Here is a 20,259-nt window from a genome sequence, read left to right on the forward strand (position 1 = left end):
CCTTTTTGATGGGGTCTTTGCCTGGTTTGGGGATTAAAGTAATGCTGGCCTCATAGAATGAGTTTGCTGGCCTCATAGAATGAGTTTGGAAGTTTTCCTTCTGTTTCCATTTTTTGAAACAGCTTGAGGAGAAAAGGTATTATTTCTTCTTTGAATGTTTGGTAGGATTCCCCAGGGAATCCATCAGGCCCCGGACTCTTGTTTTTTGGGAGGTTTTTGAACAGTGCTTCAATCTCATTACTGGTTATTGGCCTATTCAGGTTGTCAATATCTTCCTGTTTCAGTCTTGGCAGCTTATAGGTTTCCAAGAAGGCAGCCATTTCATCCAGATTGCTCAGTTTATTGGCATATAGTTGTTGATAATAATTTCTAATCATTGTTTCTATTTCCTTGGTGTTAGTCATGACCTCTCCCCTTCCATTCATAGTTTTATCAATTTGGATCCTTTCTCCTTTCTTTTGGATAAGTCTGGCCAGTGGTTTATCGATCTTATTAATTCTTTCAAAGAACCAACTTCTGGTTTCGTTGACCTGATCTACTGTGTTTCTGGTTTCTAATTCATTGATTTCTGCTCTAATCTTAATTATTTATCTTTTAATGCGGGCTTAGGCATTGTTTGTTGCTTTTTCTCTAGTTCTTTAAGATGTAGAGTTAGTTGGTGAATTCAGGACTTTTCTATTTTTTTTGAGTGAGGCTTGGATGTCTATGTATTTCCCCCTTAGGACTGCCTTTGCAGTATCCTACTTTTTGGACTGATGTGTTTTCATTCTCATTGGTTTCCATGAATTGTTTAAGTTCTTTGATTTCCTGGTTGACTCAAACATTCTTGAGCAGAGTGGTCTTTAGCATCCAAGTGTTTGAATTTCTGCCAATTTTTTTCTTGTGATTGAGTTCCAGTTTTAGAGCATTGTGGTCTGAGAATATGCAAGGAATAATTTCAATCTTTTGGTATCAGTTGAGACCTGAGTTGTGACCCAGTATGTGGTCTATTCTCGAGAAAGTTCCATGTGCACTCGAGAAGAATGAGTATTCTGTTGTTTTAGGGTAGAATGTTCTGTAAATGTCTATGAGGTCCATCTGATCCAATGTGTCATTCAAAGCTCTTGTTTCTTTGTTGATTTTCTGCCTAGAATATCTGTCCATTGCTGAGAGTGGAGTATTGAGGTCTCCTACAATTAATGTATTGTTATCAATATGACTTTATTTTGGTTAACAGTTGGTTTATGTAGATGGCTGCTCCCATGTTGGAGGCATAGATATTTACAACTGTTAGATCTTCTTGTTGGATAGACCCTTTAAGAATGATATAGTGTCCTTCTGTGTCTCTAATTACAGACTTTAGTTTAAAATCTAATTTGTCTGATATAAGAATTGCTACCCCAGCTTTCTTTTGAGGTCTGCTGGCATGGAAGATGGATCTCCATCCCTTCACTTTCAGTCTGGATGTATCTTTAGGTTCAAAATGAGTCTCTCGTAGACAGCATATGGATGGGTCCTGTCTTTTTATCCGATCTGCAACCCTGTGCCATTTTATGGGAGCATTTAGGCCATCCATGTTGAGAGTGATTATTGAAAGATATGAATTAATTGCCATCATGTTGCCTGTGAAGACATTGTTTTTATAGATTGTCCCTGTAAATTTCTGTTGTAGATCACTCTTGGGGTCTTTCTCCTTTTATAGAACCCCCCTTAATAGTTCTTGCAGGGCTGGTTTAGTGGTCACATATTCTTTCAGTTTCTGCCAGTCTTGGAAGCTCTGCATCTCTCCATCCATTCTAAATGAGAGCCTTGGAGGAGAAAGTATTCTTGGCTGCATGTTCTTTTCATTTAGTACCCTGAATATGTCTTGCCAGGCCTTTCTGGCTTTCTAGGTCTCTGTGCATAGGTCTGACATTATTCTGATGTTCCTCCCCCTGTACGTAAGGAATCTCTTCCCCCTAACTGCCCTTAAGATGGTTTTCTTGGGGCGCCTGGGTGGCTCAGTTGGTTGAGTGACTGCCTTCGGCTCAGGTCATGATCCTGGAGTCCCAGGATCGAGTCCCGCATTGGGCTCCCTGCTCGGCAGGGAGTCTGCTTCTCCCTCTCCCACTCCCCGTTTGTGTTCCCTCTCTCGCTGTGTCTTTCTCTGTCAAATAAATAAATAAAATCTTAAAAAAAAAAAGATGGTTTCCTTGGTTCTAAGATTTGCAAGTTTTACTATTACATGCCGGGGCGTTGATCTGTTTTCCTTGATCTTGGGAGGGGTCCTCTCTGCCTCTAGGACACGAATGTTTGTTTCATTCCCCAGATTAGGGAAGTTCTCAGCTACGATTTACTCAAATATATCTTCTAGTCCTCTCTCTCTCTCCACTCCCTCCATGATTCCAATAATTCTGACATTGGAACACTTCATGGTGTCACTTATTTCTCTGATTCTCTTTTCATGAATTCTGAGTTGTTTTTCCCTGGCCTCCTCTTTTCCCTTTTTATCTATTAAATTGTCTTCCAGGTCACTAATTCGTTCTTCTGCCTCACTTACCCTAGCTGTTAGATTATCTAGATTGGATTGGATCTCATTGATAACATTTTTAAGTTCTGCCAATTCAGCTTTCATGTCTGCCCTTAAGGACTCTACGTTGCCATTAATTGATTTCTCCATTCTAGCTATTGTCTTCACAATTGCTAGCCTGAATTCCATCTCTGACCCCTTGGTTATATCTGCATCCATTTGTAAATCTGTGGCATAAGTCATAATATCTGAGTCTTTCCTATTTTGGGGGTTCCTCCTCCTCGTCATGCTGTTGATGGGTGGTTGAGGGAATGTATAGATTTCAAATTATTGACCACAACCCAAGCAAGATGCACCTATTTTCTAGGGACCTTAGGGTTGCTGGCCTCTTGTTCTCCCAGCCTGTCTTCTGGGGGAGAGTCCTGCCTCACTGTTACTCAGGCAACCCTGTTTGGGCAGAGTTGCCCTGCCCCCCTGTGGCAGGGGATGGGCTAAATGGGAACCAGTTTTGGGGGCTTTTGTTCTCTGGTGGCTTTCCCTGGTGGCTTTCTGTGTCTCTTCTGAGAGTCAGAGCAGGAGAGACTGTTTCCAACCTTCTGCCTCAGAGCAGAGCGGTTGCAGTCTGTTCTTCAGTGAGCTCTCCAGGCCACACTATCTCTGTTTCTGTCTGTGCTGCTATAAACTGCAGCATCCTGGGTTGTGCACCTCTCCGCAGCACCCCCGGTCCTGCTTCCAGGTCAGGGCACATCTCTGCCCTTTGTGCTTCTAAAACTGCCAGCCACTCCCAGTTCCCATGTGCGACCCCACCGCTCTGAGTTCCCTACCCGGGGGCTGCCCTAGAGTGCTTTCCGACCGCTACTGGTCTGCAAGTCTGTGCCCTGTACCCAGTGCACGAGGCTGTCACTCACCAGTGGTGTAGGATCCCCACAGCAAGGCTCCTTCCCGCTGCCGTTTATCTTCTGATATCTGCCCGCAGAATCACGGCTCCCCGCTTCCTACCTTGAAACCAACCATCTGCAATATTCTGTTTGTAGAGATCCAGATCTTCTTACATTTCAGGTTGATTTCATGGATGCTCAGAGTGGTCTGGTAGATATCCAGCTCAATTCCGGGGACCAGTTGTAATAAGGTTCCCTACTCCTCCGCCATCTTTTCTTTCCTTTTTTTTACATTCTTAATTGCCTGTTGGATGTAGTGACAATCATGAAAATAATTCTGGATGGTTCCTCTTTCCTTAAAAAATATTAATTCCTTCTATAAGTATTTGTTCAAACCTACTATGTATTGGCAATGAGATAGGAGCTAAGGACAAAATTGGTGAAGAAAAATAGACATGATCCCTACTTCTATGGAGATTATAATTTAGTAATTAAATGATCAAGATGAGTGTAAAATAATAATAATAATAATAATTTCTCAGAAGAAAAGAAACACTATTTTATGAATGCATTTGAACTACATGATCAGAAAAGTATTTTTAGGGAAATAATAAGCAGATAAAAGATACATAGAACTAGGCAAAGGGGGAGGAAAGAATGTTCAGGGAAAAAAACACATCTCCACTTGAAAGAGCTGGAGTGGGTGATTTGAAACACACAAAGCTCCACCTGAGGACAGAACATGACATGGTCCAGAGATGGAAATTGCTTCAGTGTCCCATTATTACAGACAGCAATAGTGAACATTGGAGCAGGGGATGCCAAGAGAGGCATGGCAGTGCCAAACTTACAGAGACAGAGAGGACATTATCGTAATGACAATTTGCAATTATGGGAGAACTTTTAAGCAGGTAGGATTTTATTGGTGACATTATTAGTCTTTGATACCTTCAATATGCTATAGTGTGGAGAAATGAGAATGATGTTGGGGAATGAGCAAGAGGAGATACAAAAGGCTATTGAAGCCCAGGCAAGAAATGATGATAGCTCAGACTAGGCAGCAGTTTTCAAACAGAAAAGAAACTGTCCACTCCTCCAGATATTTATAACGGAGTGTGGGGATTTTGGACGTCACAGTGGATGAGGAAAGCTAAAGGCATTCAGTAGACAAGGACCAGAGATGATAGGTGTGCTGCAATGCATAGAATGGTCCTCCACAACAAATAAATCTCTCTTCTAAAATGCTAACAGTTTTCCAATTGAGATAAACTGGAGTAGGGTAATGTTGATAAAGACAGAAAAGTTTCTGAGACTTGATGCTGATAAGATGTGAAAAATGATGTAAAAAGAGTGTTTGAAATGACTTTTAAATTTCTGGCTGGCAAAACTTAATATATACAAATATGGCATTGGGGATCACAACAAAAAATTGAGGGAATAATTATTGAGCATGTTGATTATGAAATGTATTTGAGACATTCAGGTATAGGTCTTGGAAAAGTAGCTGCCAAATATATCTGGGTCTCAGTGCAGTGGCCTGGCTTGTATATTTAGATGAAACTTATAGATGGTAATTCAAATTATGGTTGTGGATAAGACTGAGTGGGGAGATAGTATAGTGCAAGAAGAGAAGAGAGCTTGAGGCTGAAATGTGAGGAACTGTAATAGCTAAATGTCTGTAGAAAAGGAAGAAATAGCAAGGTTGAATAAAAAGGAACAGCTACAGGAAAAAAATTGTGGGAGATTATTGACACAGAAACCGAGGAAAGGGTGTCTCAAGAAGGTGTAAATGTCCACAATGCCTAATGTTATTTAAAGAGAAATGCTATCAGAATTGAAAATTCATTGTTTTTGTCAACATAGACATGATTCTTGATCTCAGCTAATAGGGCTTCAGTAGGCTGATGCAAGAGGAATCCATATGAGAAGAGTAAACTGAACAAATGGATGAAATGGAGACAAAATGCAGAAATGGCTCTCTCAAGAAACTAATATGGTAAAAGAGAGGGGAGATACAGGGCAGTATTTAAAGAGGAGTGTTTTCCAGCTATCTGTTGATGTGTTTCAAATCACCCAGCAATATTTAGTGTTTTAAAACAAGAATCATTTTGCAATTATATCTCCTAGGTCTGAAGGCTGGCTGGAGAGCTCGTGCTTAAAGTTTCTCTTATGGTTGGAGACAACATCAGGCTGAGAATGGCGTCAAGGATCCTCTCCTCTAAATCAGGACAAAATGTTGAGGTTCCTTGAATTTGGTTCCAAAGATAATGTTCCTCAAGTACTGTTTCTCTGAATCTGAGACTTATAAAAAGTTATCTGTCCCCACAAACCAGATACAATGATGGGATAGATACAGGAGAACCAACAGTAGAACCTCTTTAGCAAAAAGAGAAAAAGCAAGGCATGCAGTAAACAAGGTCCACATCAATTCTGAAATAGAGCTAGGCCCAATTTCTAGTTTCTTTTATTTTTTTAATCAAGTCATTAAGATATAATTTTTGTACAATAAATGACATAATTTTCAAATATATAATTTGATGAGTTTTGATGATATTAAACCACTAACCATTAAATAATAATGATGCACATTTCCTTCACCCCCATATTTCCTTATGTTCCTTTGTCCATCCACCCCTTCAACCATCCACAAGTGAACAATGCTCTATCATTTTCATCATGGATTAGTTCATAATTATAGAAATTATATAACTGAACCATATGTTATGTAGACTTTTGGGTGTGAATACTTTCTATTAATTATTTTGAGATATTTTATGTTGTGGGAATCAGTAATTGTTTTATTACTGAGTCGTGTTTCATTGTATGAATATACCACATTTTATTGATCTATTCAAAAATCATTGGCATTTATTTTTAGTTTTCTGTTATTATAAATAAAAAAAGGTATAGAAATGTGAATATAGGTCTGGGTGTGAACATACATTTTTATTTCCTTTTGGGACAAAATGTATGACTGGAACAACTTAGTTATATGTTAAGTATATATTTAACTTTTTAAGAAACCACTCAACACTTTTGCATTCACCAGAAGTGTATAAGAGTTCCAGTAGCTCCATGTCTTCACCACTAGTATAACCAGTATTTTTACTTAAGCTATTTTTTGTGTGTAGAGGTATCTCAATGTGGTTTTAATATGTATTTCCCTGATGACTAAAGATGTTGAGCATCTTTTTTTTTTTAAGATTTAATTTTTTATTTGACAGAATGAGAAAGAGAGAGAACAAGCAGGGGGAAAAACAGGCAGAGGTGAGGGAGAAGCAGGCTCCCTGCTGGTTGTTCATGGCTTGCTGCACTAGTTAGGACTTCTAGTACAATGTTGAATAGTAAATGGTGAGAAAAAACATGTTTGGCTTATTCCTAATCTTACAAGAGAGCGTTAATCTTCCATGAAGTATAATCTTAGCTATTGGATTTTCACAAAAGTCTCTCTTCAGATTGAGGAAAATTCTTTTAACTAAATTTGTGTGTGTGTGTGTGTGTGTGTGACTATTAATGATGGATAACCTAAATAGAAGGAAACCTCTATTTATTACAGCTGAGTTTTTGTCCAAGTACTAACCTTTGCATGAATGAAAATAAACTATGAGAAACCAGGAAAATAATCCCTAAAAATCAGTGCCTGGCATTCACACAGGGCTAGAAATTGTTTGTGTTCATGTTCATGTTCCTGTCAACCATACTAGAAAGATCTTGTCACACATTAGACAATGTACAGTCTTCAAAACTATATAATCAAACATTATCAGATTGTAAGGAGACAGAAAAATACAATTTGGAATCAGAAGGAAAAAATCAATCAATGGATACAAAAATTGAAATGAGAGAGGTAATGAAATTCTTACATTAAAACCATTATTATAAATACACTTCGTATATTTAAGAAGGGAGGAAAAAAAGAAAAAAAGAAAAGTGTGCTGATGAAAGAAATGGAGTTTATAAAAAGGCCTAAAAATAACTGACATATGAAAACTCTACAACACCTAATACAGAATTTTAAAAATGTGCTAGAACTAATTAGACAAGAGTGGAGATAAAACTAAATAATAAATATACTCAATGCAAAAGAGGTAGAAAAAGAAAAAGAAGGAAAAAAGAAACAAAGAACAAATTGCAAATGGTAGATCTACACCAATAATACTAATAATTACATTAAATATAAAAGATAGAAATTGTCAAACTGGGAAAAAAGACACAAATATCTGGGAGAAATCCACTTGAAAAATAAAGATGCAGATAATTTAAAAGTAAAAAGACAGAAAAGATATACTACACATATATTAATCAATAGAAAGATAGAGATAATTGATACAAAGAAAATTTCAAACCAGGAATACTGCTATGGATAAATAAAAACATTTCATAATGAAATTCTAAATGCATATGCTTTAAAATACATGAAACAAAGAGCTGAGGAGAGATAGAAAAATAGAAAAATCTATAATTAATTTTGAATATTACAACATTCTTCTTTCAGGAATTGATCAAACAGACTGATTAAAGATATGAAAGAACTAGATAATATTATGGACTAACCTGACCTAATTGACATTTATAAAAGACGCCATTAAAGAACAACTGAATACACATTATTTCCAAGAGTACACATAACATTCACCAAGATAGAATTTCAATAAATTTCATATTCTGAACAACATGAGAAGTCTCAATCATTTAAAAATATTTGAATCATACAAAATATGTTCTCTGATCACTGTAGTATTAAACTGTAAATTAATAATAAAAATATGTTTGGAAATTAAATCACATACTTATAAATAGACCACCTATCAGAAAAGAAAGGATGTGGTAAATCTTTTTTTTTTTTTTTAAGATTTTATTTATTTGTCAGAGAGATAAAGAGAGCACAAGGAGGGGGAGTGGCAGGCAGAAACCGGCAGAGGGAGAAGCAGGCTCCCTACTGAGCAAGGAGCCTGACACTGACAGGGGACTCAATTCCAGGACCCTGGGGTCATGCATGGTCTGAGCTGAAAGCAGCCGCTTAACCAACTGAGCTACCCAAGTGTCCCAACTGCAAATCATTAAGGCTTACTTAAAGCTGTAGTTAGAGTGAAATATATAACATCACATGATTAAATAAGAAAAAAAAAAAAAACAGCAATCTGGATGAAATGGAGGCCTTCCTGGAAACCTATAAGCTGCCAAGACTGAAACAGGAAGATATTGACAACCTGAATAGGCCAATAACCAGTAATGAGATTGAAGCAATGTTCAAAAACCTCCCAAAAAACAAGAGTCCAGGGCCTGATAGATTCCCTGGGGAATTCTACCAAACATTCAAAGAAGAAATAATACCTATTCTCCTCAAGCAATTTCAAAAAATAGAAACAGAAGGAAAACTTCCAAACTCATTCTATGAGGCCAGCATTACCTTAATCCCCAAACCAGGCAAAGACCCCATCAAAAAGGAGAATTTCAGACCGATATCCCTGATGAATATGGATTCCAAAATCCTCAACAAAATCTTAGCTAATAGGATCCAACAATACATTAAAAGGATCATCCACCATGACCAAGTGGGATTTATCCCCAGGATGCAAGTGTGGTTCAATATTTGCAAATCAATCAGTGTGATAGAACACATTAATAAGAGGAGGGAGAAGAACCATATGGTCCTCCTAATTTACGCAGAAAAAGCATGTGACAAAATACAACATCCTTTCCTGATTAAAACCCTCCAGAGTATAGGGATAGAAGGAACATTCCACAAGCTCATAAAATCCATCTCTGAAAAACCCACAGCAAATATCATCCGCAATGGGGAAAAGCTGAGAGCCTTTCCCTTAAGACCAGGAACACGTCAAGGATGCCCACTCTTGCCACTATTGTTCAACATAGTACTAGAGGTCCTAGCAACAGCAATCAGACAACAAAAAGAAATAAAACGTATTCAAATTGGCAAAGAAGAAGTCAAACTCTCTCTTTTCGCAGATGACATGATACTTTATGTGGAAAACCCAAATCTCCACCCCCAAATTACTAGAACTTATCCAGCAATTCAGTAATGTGGCAGGATACAAAATCAATGCACAGAAATCAGTTGCTTTCTTATAGACTAACAATGCAACTGTAGAAAGAGAAATTAGAGAAACGATTCCATTTACAATAGCACCAAAAACCGAAAGATACCTCAGAATAAACCTAACCAAAGAGGTAAAGGATCTATACTCTAGGAACTACAAAACACTCATGAAAGAAATTGAAGGAGACACAAAAAGATGGAAAAACAGTCCATGCTCATGGATTGGAAGAAGAAACATTGTTAAAATGTCTATACTACCCAGAGCAATCTATACCTTTAATGCCATCCCGATCAAAATTCCAATGACATTTTTCAAAATGCTGGAACAAACAATCCTAAAATTTGTATGGAACCAGAAAAGACCCCGAATCGCCAAGGAAATGTTGAAAAAGAAAAACAAAGCTGGGGGCATCACGTTGCCCAATTTCAAGCTATATTATGAAGCCATGATCACCAAGACAGCATGGTACTTGCTCAAAAACAGACATATAGACCGGTGGAACAGAATAGAGAACCCAGATATGGACCCTCAACTCTATGGTCAAATAATCTTCAACAAAGCAGGAAAAAACATGCAATGGAAAAAAGACAGTCTCTTCAATAAATGGTGCTGGGTAAACTGGACAGCCACATGCAGAAGAATGAAACTCGACCATTTTCTAACACCATTCACAAAGATAAACTCAAAGTGGATGAAGGACCTCAATGTGAGACAGGAATCCATCAAAATCCTAGAGGAGAACACAGGCAGTAACCTCTTTGACATGGGCCACAGCAACTTCTTTCAAGATACATCACCAAAAGCTAGTGAAACAAAAGCAAAAATGAACTTTTGGGACTTCATCAAGATAAAAAGCTTCTGCACAGCAAAGGAAACAGTCAACAAAACAAAGAGCCAACCCACAGAATGGAAGAAGATATTTGCAAATGACACTACAGATAAAGGGCTGGTATCCAAAATCTATAAACAAACTCAACACCCAAAAAACAAATAATCAAGTCAAAAAGTGGGCAGAAGACATGAACAGACACTTCTCCAAAGAAGACATACAAATGGCTAACAGACACATGAAAAATATTCATCATCATTAGCCATCAGGGAAATTCAAATCAAAACCACATTGAGATACCACCTTACACCAGTTAGAATGGCAAAAATGGACAAGGAAAGAAACAGCAAATTTTGGAGAGGTTGTGGAGAAAGGGGAGCCCTCTTACACTGTTGGTGGGAATGCAAGTTGGTACAGCCTCTTTAGAAAACAGTGTGGAGGTGCCTCAAACAATTAAAAATAGAGCTACCCTATGACCCAGCAATTGCACTCCTGGGTATTTACCCCAAAGACACAGATGTAGTGAAAAGAATGGCCATATGCACCCCAATGTTCATAGCAGCAATGTCTGCAATAGCCAAACTGTGGAAAGAGCCAAGATGCCCTTCAACAGATGAATGGATAAAGAAGATGTGGTCCATATATACAATGGAATATTACTCAGCCATCAGAAGAGATGAATACCCAACTTTTACATCAACATGGATGGGACTGGAGGAGATTATGCTAAGTGAAACAAGTCAAGCAGAGAAAGTCAATTATCCTATGGTTTCACTTATTTGTGGAACATAAGGAATAGCATGGAGGACATTAGGAGAAGGAAGGGAAAAATGAGGGGGGGAATTGGAGGGGGAGATGAACCATGAGAGACTATGGACTCTGAGAAACAAACAGGGTTTTAGAGGGGAGAGTGGAGGGGGGATTGGTTAGCCCAGTGATGGGTATTAAGGAGGGCATGTACTGCATGGAACACTGGGTGTTATACGAAAACAATGGATCATGGATCACCACATCAAAAACCAATGATGTATTGTATGGGTACTAACATAACATAATAAAATTAAAAAAAAAAACCAAAAACTTATAAATGAGTTCAGCAAAGTTGCAGAATACAAGATGATGCTGTATTTGTATATACAATAAAACCGATTGCATTTTTGTGTTAACAATGATTTAAAGGTGAAGTTAAAAACAGTTCTATTTACAATAGCATCAAAAAGAATAAAATACTTAGGAATAAATTTATGAAAAAAGTACTGAAAACTATAGTATAATAAAGACCACAAAACATCATTGAAAAAAATTGTAGAAGATCTAAATAAATGGAAAGATATCCTAAATAAATAAATAAATAAATAAATAAATAAATAAATAAATAAATAAGAAAAAAAGAAAGGAATCAAACCGATAATCTATGCTTACACCTCAAGAAATTAGAGAAAGAAAAAATAAAATAAAGTAACAAAGTATAGACATCAGTGGATAATGAAGTGTACAAGTAAAAGAAAACAGCATTGAAACTAAAAGGTGGTTCTCAAAAAGATTGAAAAAGTTCTTAAATTGTTAACTAAGATGTTCACATATTGCCGATAGAAATTAAAGAGCAAAAGAAGTAGAGAGCTATATCATATTCATTGATGGTAAGACGATATTGTTAAGTTTCAGTGATCATTAACTTAATCTATATATACAATGCATTTCTTTTTTTTTTTAATTTTATTATGTTAATCACCATACATTACATCATTAGTTTTTGATGTAGTGTTCCATGATTCATTGTTGGTGTATAACACCCAGTGCTCCATTCAATACATGCCCTCTTTAATACCCATCACCAAGCTAACCCAGCCCCTCACACCCCTCCTCTCTAGAACCCTCAGTTTGTTGCTCAGAGTCCATAGTCTCTCATGGTTCATCTCTCCCTCCAATTTCACCCCCTTCACTTTTCCCTTCCTACCATCCTCTTTTTGTTTTTTAATATAGTGGATGGAACTAGAGGGTATTATGCTAAGTGAAATGAGTCAATCAGAGAAAGACATGTATCATATGACCTCACTGATATGAGGAATTCTTAATCTCAGGAAACAAACTGAGGGTTGCTGGAGTGGTGGGGAGTGGGAGGGATGGGGTGGCTGGGTGATAGACATTGGGGAGGGCATGTGTTATGGTGAGTGCTGTGAATTTTGTAAGACTGACAAATCACATGACTATACCTCTGAAACAAATAATACATTTTATGTTATACAATGCATTTCTAATAAAATCCTAGGTAAGGGGTGTTTAAAGAAGTTGGAATTTTGAATTTAAATGGAGATGCAAAGGAGCTAGAAAAATAAAATAATTATGAAAACAAAATATTGGAGGACATTCATCAAGATTTAACTATTAAACTGGGAGGATGCAATTGCCATACATATATCTGATATAGCACTTTTATGCAGAATATACAGAGAAAACTTGCAACTCAATAACAAGAATAAAAACAACCAAAATTCCCTTAAAATGTGTCATAATTTTAAGTAGACACTTCATTATATTAGATGTACAAATGGACAAGTATAAAAAATATTCAACATTATAAATCATCAAAGAAATACAAATTAAAGTCACAATTAGTTTCTATTAAATACTTATTACAGTTGACTAAAGAAAACCCCTGATAATACCAAGTGTTGACAAAAATGTGGAGAAACTGGAATTCTAATATACAGTTGGTGAGAATTCCAAATCGTTCAGCAACAAGGGAGGAACAAGATAGTGGAGGAGTAGACCTAAATTTCGTCTGGTGCCAGGAATTCAGCTAGATAGGGATCAAACCATTCTGAACACCTACAAACTCAACAGGAGATCGAAGAAAAGAATAACGGCAACTCTCTCAACAGAAAAGCGACCACTTTCTCGAAGGTAGGATGTGTGGAGAAGTGAATCCGAGGAGATATTCGGGAAGATAGATGGTGGGGGAGGGGGCCTCCATCAGCCCCTACTGGCAAGGGATAGAGCAGTGGAGCACAAAATCAGAACTTTTAGAAGTCAGCTCTGCTGAGGGACATCGCTCAAGTGGCTAAGTCAGGGGGTGGAACCCTCGCTTGGATAATGTGGTCTCAGGACCCTCAGGGTCACTGAAAGACCAGGGGTGCCTGAGTGTGGCAGAGCTCCCAGGTATCAGAGCTGAAAAGCCGGTTGCAGAGATGGAGCTGAGGAGTGGGGTCTCAGCTTGGGGTTGCCATAAATCGTGGTCAGCAGCACAGTCAGGCCACTACTCTTCCAGCAGGGACCCAGCAAGTGGCAGATCCAGGGAGACTTCCCTTCTTCCCCAGGAGGAGCAGCGTGGGAGCACACCGCAGGAATCTGCTTGGTTTGGAGACTCCACAAGGGGTCGTATCCAGAGATAGAAATGCTTGGTCACAGGCCAGGTGAACACAGTGTGGCCAGAGGCCAGGGAGACAGGAGTGATAGCTTTTCTCTGGGAGCTCACAGAGGAGTGGAGTCCCCAGTTCTCCAGGGCGGAGATTGGGAGGCCACCATTTTCACCCTTGTCCTCCAAAGCTGTATGGAAAGCTTGCAGGGAACAAAAGCTCCCAAGAGCAAACCCTAGCAGATTACTTAGCCAGGCCCAAGCAAGGGGGGCACAATTCTGCCTCAGGCAAAGACATTTGAGAATCACTGCAACAGGACTCTCCCCCAGAAGATCAGCAGGAACAGCCCGCCAAGACCAAGTTTACTGATCAATGAGAACAGCAGAATGCCGGGACTAGGGGAATACAGCCCATAGAATTCATGGCTTTTTCCCCATGATTCTTTAGTCTTTCAAAGTTAATTTTTTTTAACTTTCTTTTTCTTTTTCTTTTTTTAATTTTTCTTTTTCCCTTTTTCAACCAACATCTTATCAATCCCATTTTTAAAAAATCTTTTCTATTTTTCATTTTTACAGTCATATTCTATCCCTTCATAGTAGTCAACCTTATTGTTGGTATATGTATATAAGTTGTTCTCTCTTTAAAATTTTGGGATGCAGTTTCTTCTAACAGACCAAAATATACACTATATCTCTAGTGTATGGCTTTGTTCTAGTCTCCTGCCTGATCACATTCTCTCCCATTTTGTTTTTTTAAACCCTCTTCTTTTTTCAACCAACTTCTTATCTTAAATTCCATTTATAAAATCTTTTATACTTTTCATCTTTACAGTCATATTCCATCCCTTCATCATATTTACCCTTATTTTTGTACATAAATAAGTTTTTCTTTCTTTAAAATTTTGGGAAGCACTTTCTTCTAACAGACCAAAATACACCTAAAATCTAGTGTGTGGCACTAATCTATGCACCAGCCTAATCATATTTGATCATATTCTGGTTTTTTTTGTTTGTTTGTTTCTTTGTTTTTATCTTTTACTTTTTCTTCTTTTTTCTTTCTTTCCCTTTCTTTTCCCCTGGTTTCATGTCTCTTCTGATTTGTTTAGTGTATATTTTTCTGGGATCATTGTTACACTGTTAGCATTTTGTTCTCTCATTAATCAATTCTCCTCTGGATGAAAGGACAAGATGGAAAAAATCATCTCAAAAAAAGAACAAGAGGCAGTACTGAGTGCAAGGGACCTAATCAATACGGACATTAGTAAAATGTGAGAGCTAGAGTTCAGAATGACGATTTTAGAAAGATACTAGCTGGACTTGAAAAAAGCATGGAAGATATTAGAGAAACCCTTTCTGGAGAAATAAAAGAATTAAAATCAAACCAAGTTGAAAAAAAAAAAGGCTATTAATGAGGTGTAATCAAAAATGGAGGCTCTAACTGCTAAGATAAATGAGGCAGAAGAGTGAATTAGGGATACAGAAGACCAACTGATGGAAAATAAAAAAGCTGAGAAAAAGAGAGATAAACAACTACTGGATCATGAGGGGAGAAATCGAGAGATAAATGATACCATAAAGCAAAACAACATTAGAATAATTGGGATCCCAGAAGAAGAGGAAAGAGAGAGGGAACAGAAGCTATATTGGAGCAAATTATAGCAGAGAACTTCCATAATTTGGGGAAGGAAACAGGCATCAAAATCCAGGACTCACAGAGAATCCCTCTCAAAATCAATGAAAATAGGTAAACACACCGACATCTAATAGTAAAACTTATGAGTCTCAGAGACAAAGAGAAAATCCTGAAAGCAGCTCAGGAGAAGAGATCTATAACCTACAATAGTAGAAATATTGGACTGGCAACAGACCTATCCACAGAGACCTAGCATGCCAGAAAGGACTGGCATGATATATTCAGAGCACTAAATGAGAAAAATATGCAGCCAAGAATACTATATCAAGCTAGGCTGTCATTGAAAATAGAAGGAGAGATAAAAAGCTTCCAGGACAAACAAAAACTAAAGGAAATTGCAAACACAAAACCAGCCCTACAAGAAATTTTGAAAGGAGGCCTCTAAGCAAAGAGAGAGCCTAAAAGCAACATAGACCAGAAAAAAACACAGACTATATACAGTAACAATCACCTTACAGGCAATACGATGGCATTATATTCCTATATTTCAATAGTAACCCTGAATGTAAATGGGCTTAATGCCCCAATCAAAAGACACAGGCTATCAGATTGGATAAAAAAAAACAAGACCCATTGATATGCTGTCTGCAAGAGACTCATTTTAGACCCAAAGACACTTCCAGATTGAAAGTAAGGAGGTGGAAAACGATTTACCATGTTAATGGACACCAAAAGAAAGCTGGGGTGGCAATCCTTATATCAGATAAATTAGATTTTAAATGAAAGACTATAATAAGAGATGAGAAAGGACACTCTATCCTACTTAAAGGGTCTATCCAACAAAAAGATCTAACAATTGTAAATCTCTATGCCCCTAACATGGGAGCAGCCAATTATATAAGCCAATTAATAACAAAAGCAAAGAAACACATGGACAACAATACAATAATAGTAAAGGACTTCAACACTCCCCTCACTGAAAAGGACAGATCATCTAAGCAAAAGATCAACAAGGAAATAAAGACTTTAAATGACACACTGGACCAAATGGACTTCACAGATATATTCAGAACATTTCATCCCAAAGCAACGGAATACACATTCTTCTCTAGTGCCCATGGAACATTCTCCAGAATAGATCATATCCTGGGACACAATCAGGTCTCAACTGGTACCAAAAGATTGGGATCATTCCCTGTCTATCTTCAGACCACAATGCTTTGAAACTAGAACTCAATCACAAGAGAAAGTTGGAAAGAACTCAAATACATGGAGGCTAAAGAGCATCCGACTAAAGAATGAATCAATCAACCAGGAAATTAAAGAAGAATTAAAAAAAATCAGGGAAACAAATGTACATGAAAACACAACTGTTCCAAATCTTTGGATGCAGTAAAGGCAGTCCTAAGAGGAACGTATATAGCAATATAAGCCTTTCTCAAGGAACAAGAAAGGTCTCAAATAAATAACCTAACTCTACACCTAAAGGAGCTAGAGAAAGAACAGCAAATAGAGCCTAAACCCAGCAGGAGAAGAGAAATAATAAAGATCAGAGCAGAAATCAATGAAATAGAAACCAAAAGAACAGTAGAACAGATCAACAAAACTAGAAGCTGGTTCTTTGAAAGAATTAATAAGATTGATAAACCCCTGGCCAGATTTATCAAAAAGAAAAGAGAAAGAACCCAAATAATAAAATCATGAATGAAAGAGAAGAGATCACAACCAACACCAAAGAAATACAAACAATTATAAGAACATGTTATGAGCAACTCTATGCCAGCAAATTAGATAATCTGGGAGAAATGGATGCATTCCTAGAGATGTATGAACTACCAGAACTGAACCAGGAAGAAATAGAAAACCTGAACAGACCTATAGCCACTAAAGAAATTGAAGCAGTCATCAAAAATCTCCCAACAAACAGAAGCCCAGAGCCAAATGGCTTCCCAGGGGAATTCTACAAAACATTTAAAGAAGAATTAATACCTATTCTTCTGAAACTGTTCCAAAAAATAGAAATGGAAAGAAAACATCCAAACTCGTTTTATGAGGTCACCATTTCCTTGATCCCCAAACCATACAAAGATCCCATCAAAGAGGAGAATTACAGACCAATATCTTTGATGAACATGGATGCAAAAATTCTCACCAAAATATTAGCCAATAGGATCCAACAGTACATTAAAAGGAGTATTCACCACGACCAAGTGGGATTTATCCCTGGGATGCAAGGTTGGTTCAACATCCGCAAACCAATCAATGTGATACAATACATTCATAAAAGAAAGAACAACCATATGATCTTCTCAATAGATGCAGAAAAAGCATTTGACAAAGTACAGCATCCTTTCTTGATCAAAACTCTTCCGAGTATAGGGATAAAGGGTACATACCTTGATATCATAAAAGCTATCTATGAAAAACCACAGCGAATATCATTCTCAATGGGGAAAAACTGAGAGCTTTCCCCCTAAGGTCAGGAACAAAGCAAAGATGTCCACTATCACCACTGCTATTTAACATAGTATTAGAAGTCCTAGCCCCAGCAATCAGACAACAAAAAGAAATCAAAGGCATCCAAATTGACAAAGAAGAAGTCAAACTCTCACTCTTTGCAGATGATATGATACTTTATGTGGAAAACCCAAAAGACTCCACCCCAAAACTGCTAGAACTCATACAGGAATTCAGTAAGGTGGCAGGATATAAAATCTATGCACACAAATCAGTGGCATTCCTATATGCCAACAACAAGACAGAAGAAAGAGAAATTAAGTAGTCATCCCATTTACAATTGCACCCAAAACCATAAGATACCTAGGAATAAATCTAACCAAAGAGACAAAGAATCTGTACTCAGAAAAATATAAAATACTCATGAAAGAAATTGAAGAAGATACAAAGAAATGGAAAAACGTTCCATGCTCACGGATTGGAAGAACAAATATTGTGAAGATGTAAATACTACCTAGAGCAATCTACACACTCAGTGCAATCCCTATCAAAAGACCATCCACTTTTTTCAAAGAAATGGAACAAATAATCCTAAAATTTGTATGGAACCAGAAAAGACCCCGCATAGCCAGAGGAATGTTGAAAAAGAAAAGCAAAGCTGGTGGCATCACAATTCCAGACTTCAAGCTCTATTACAAAGCTGTCATCATCAAGACAGTATGGTACTGGCACAAAAACAGACACATAGATCATTGGAAGAGAATAGAGAGCCCAGAAATGGACCCTCAACTCTATGGTCAGCTAATCTTCAACAAAGCAGAAAAGACTGTCCAATGGAAAAAAGAGAGTCTCTTCAACAAATGGTGTTGAGAAAATTGGACAGCCATATGCAGAAGAATGAAACTGGACCATTTCCTTACACCACACACAAAAATAGACTCCAAATGGTTGAAAGACCTATATGTGAGACAGGAGTCCATCAAAATCTTAAAGAGAACACAGGTAGCAGCCTCTTCAACCTCAGCTGCAGCAACTTCTTCCTAGAAATATCGCCAAAGGCAAGGGAAGCAAGGGCAAAAATGAACTAATGGGACTTCATCAAGATAAAAACTTTTTCACAACAAAGTAAATAGTCAACAAAACCAAAAGACAACCGACAGAATGGGAGAAGATATTTGTAAATGACATATCAGATAAAAAGCCAGTATCCAAAATCTATAAGAACTTATCAAACTCAACACCCAAAGAGCAAATGATCCTATCAAGAAATGGGCAGAAGACATGAACAGACATTTTTCCAAAGAAGACATCCAAATGGCCAACAGACACATGAAAATGTGCTCAACATTGCTTGGCATCAGGGAAATCCAAATCAAAACCTCAATGAGATACCACCTCACACCAGTCAGAATGGCTAAAATTAACAAGTCAGGAAACGATAGAGGTTGGCGGGGATGTGGAGAAAGGGGAACCCTCCTACACTATCGGTGGGAATGCAACTTGGTGCAGCCACTCTGGAAAACAGTATGGAGGTTCCTCAAAAAGTTGAAAATAAAGCTCCCATATGACCCAGCAATTGTACTACTGGGTATTTACCCCAAAGATACAAATGTAGTGTCCAAAGTGGTATGTGCACCCTGATGTTTATAGCAGCAATGTCCACAATAGCCAAAATATGGAAAGAGCCAAGATGTCCATCGACAGATGAATGGATAAAGAAGTGGTATATATATACAATGGAATATTATGCATTCATCAAAAGGAATGATATCTTGCCATTTGCAATGACATGGATGGAAACGGAGAGTATTATGCTGAGTGAAATAAGTCAGTCATGTATCATATGATCTCACTGATATGAGGAATTCTTAATCTCAGGAAACAAACTGAGGGTTAGTGGAGTGGTGGGGCGTGGGAGGGATGGGGTGGCTGGGTGTTAGACATTGGGGAGGGTATGTGCTATGGTGAGTGCGTGAATTGTGTTAGACTGTTGAATCACAGACCTGTACCTCTGAAACAAATAATACACTGTATGCTAAAAAAAAAAAAAAAAAAGAAGAAGAAGAGGTAGATAGCAGGAAGGGAAAAATAAAGGGGGGGAAATTGGAAGGGAGACGAACCATGAGAGACTATGGACTTGAGAAACAAACTGGGAGTTCGGGGGCGGGGATTGTGTTAGCCTGGTGATGGGTATTGAGGAGGGCACATACTAAATGGAGCACTGGGTGTTATACGCAAACAATGAATCATGGAACAGTACAACAAAAACCAGTGATGTACCAAACCACCAACAGACAAATGAAAAAGTGCTCAATATCGCTCGGCATCAGGGAAATCCAAATCAAAACCTCAATGAGATACCACCTCACACCAGTCAGAATGGCTAAAATTAACAAGTCAGGAAACGACAGATATTGGTGGGGATGCGGAGAAAGGGGAACCCTCCTACACTGTTGGTGGGAATGCAAGCTGGTGCAGCCACTCTGGAAAACAGTATGGAGGTTCCTCAAAAATTTGAAAATAGAGCTACCCTATGATCCAGCAATTGCACTACTGG

Source organism: Mirounga angustirostris, unplaced genomic scaffold, assembly GCF_029215605.1.
Source record: "Mirounga angustirostris isolate CCGP_5_RB_7025 unplaced genomic scaffold, mMirAng1.0.hap1 SCAF_4, whole genome shotgun sequence".
NCBI classification, from domain to species: domain Eukaryota; kingdom Metazoa; phylum Chordata; class Mammalia; order Carnivora; family Phocidae; genus Mirounga; species Mirounga angustirostris.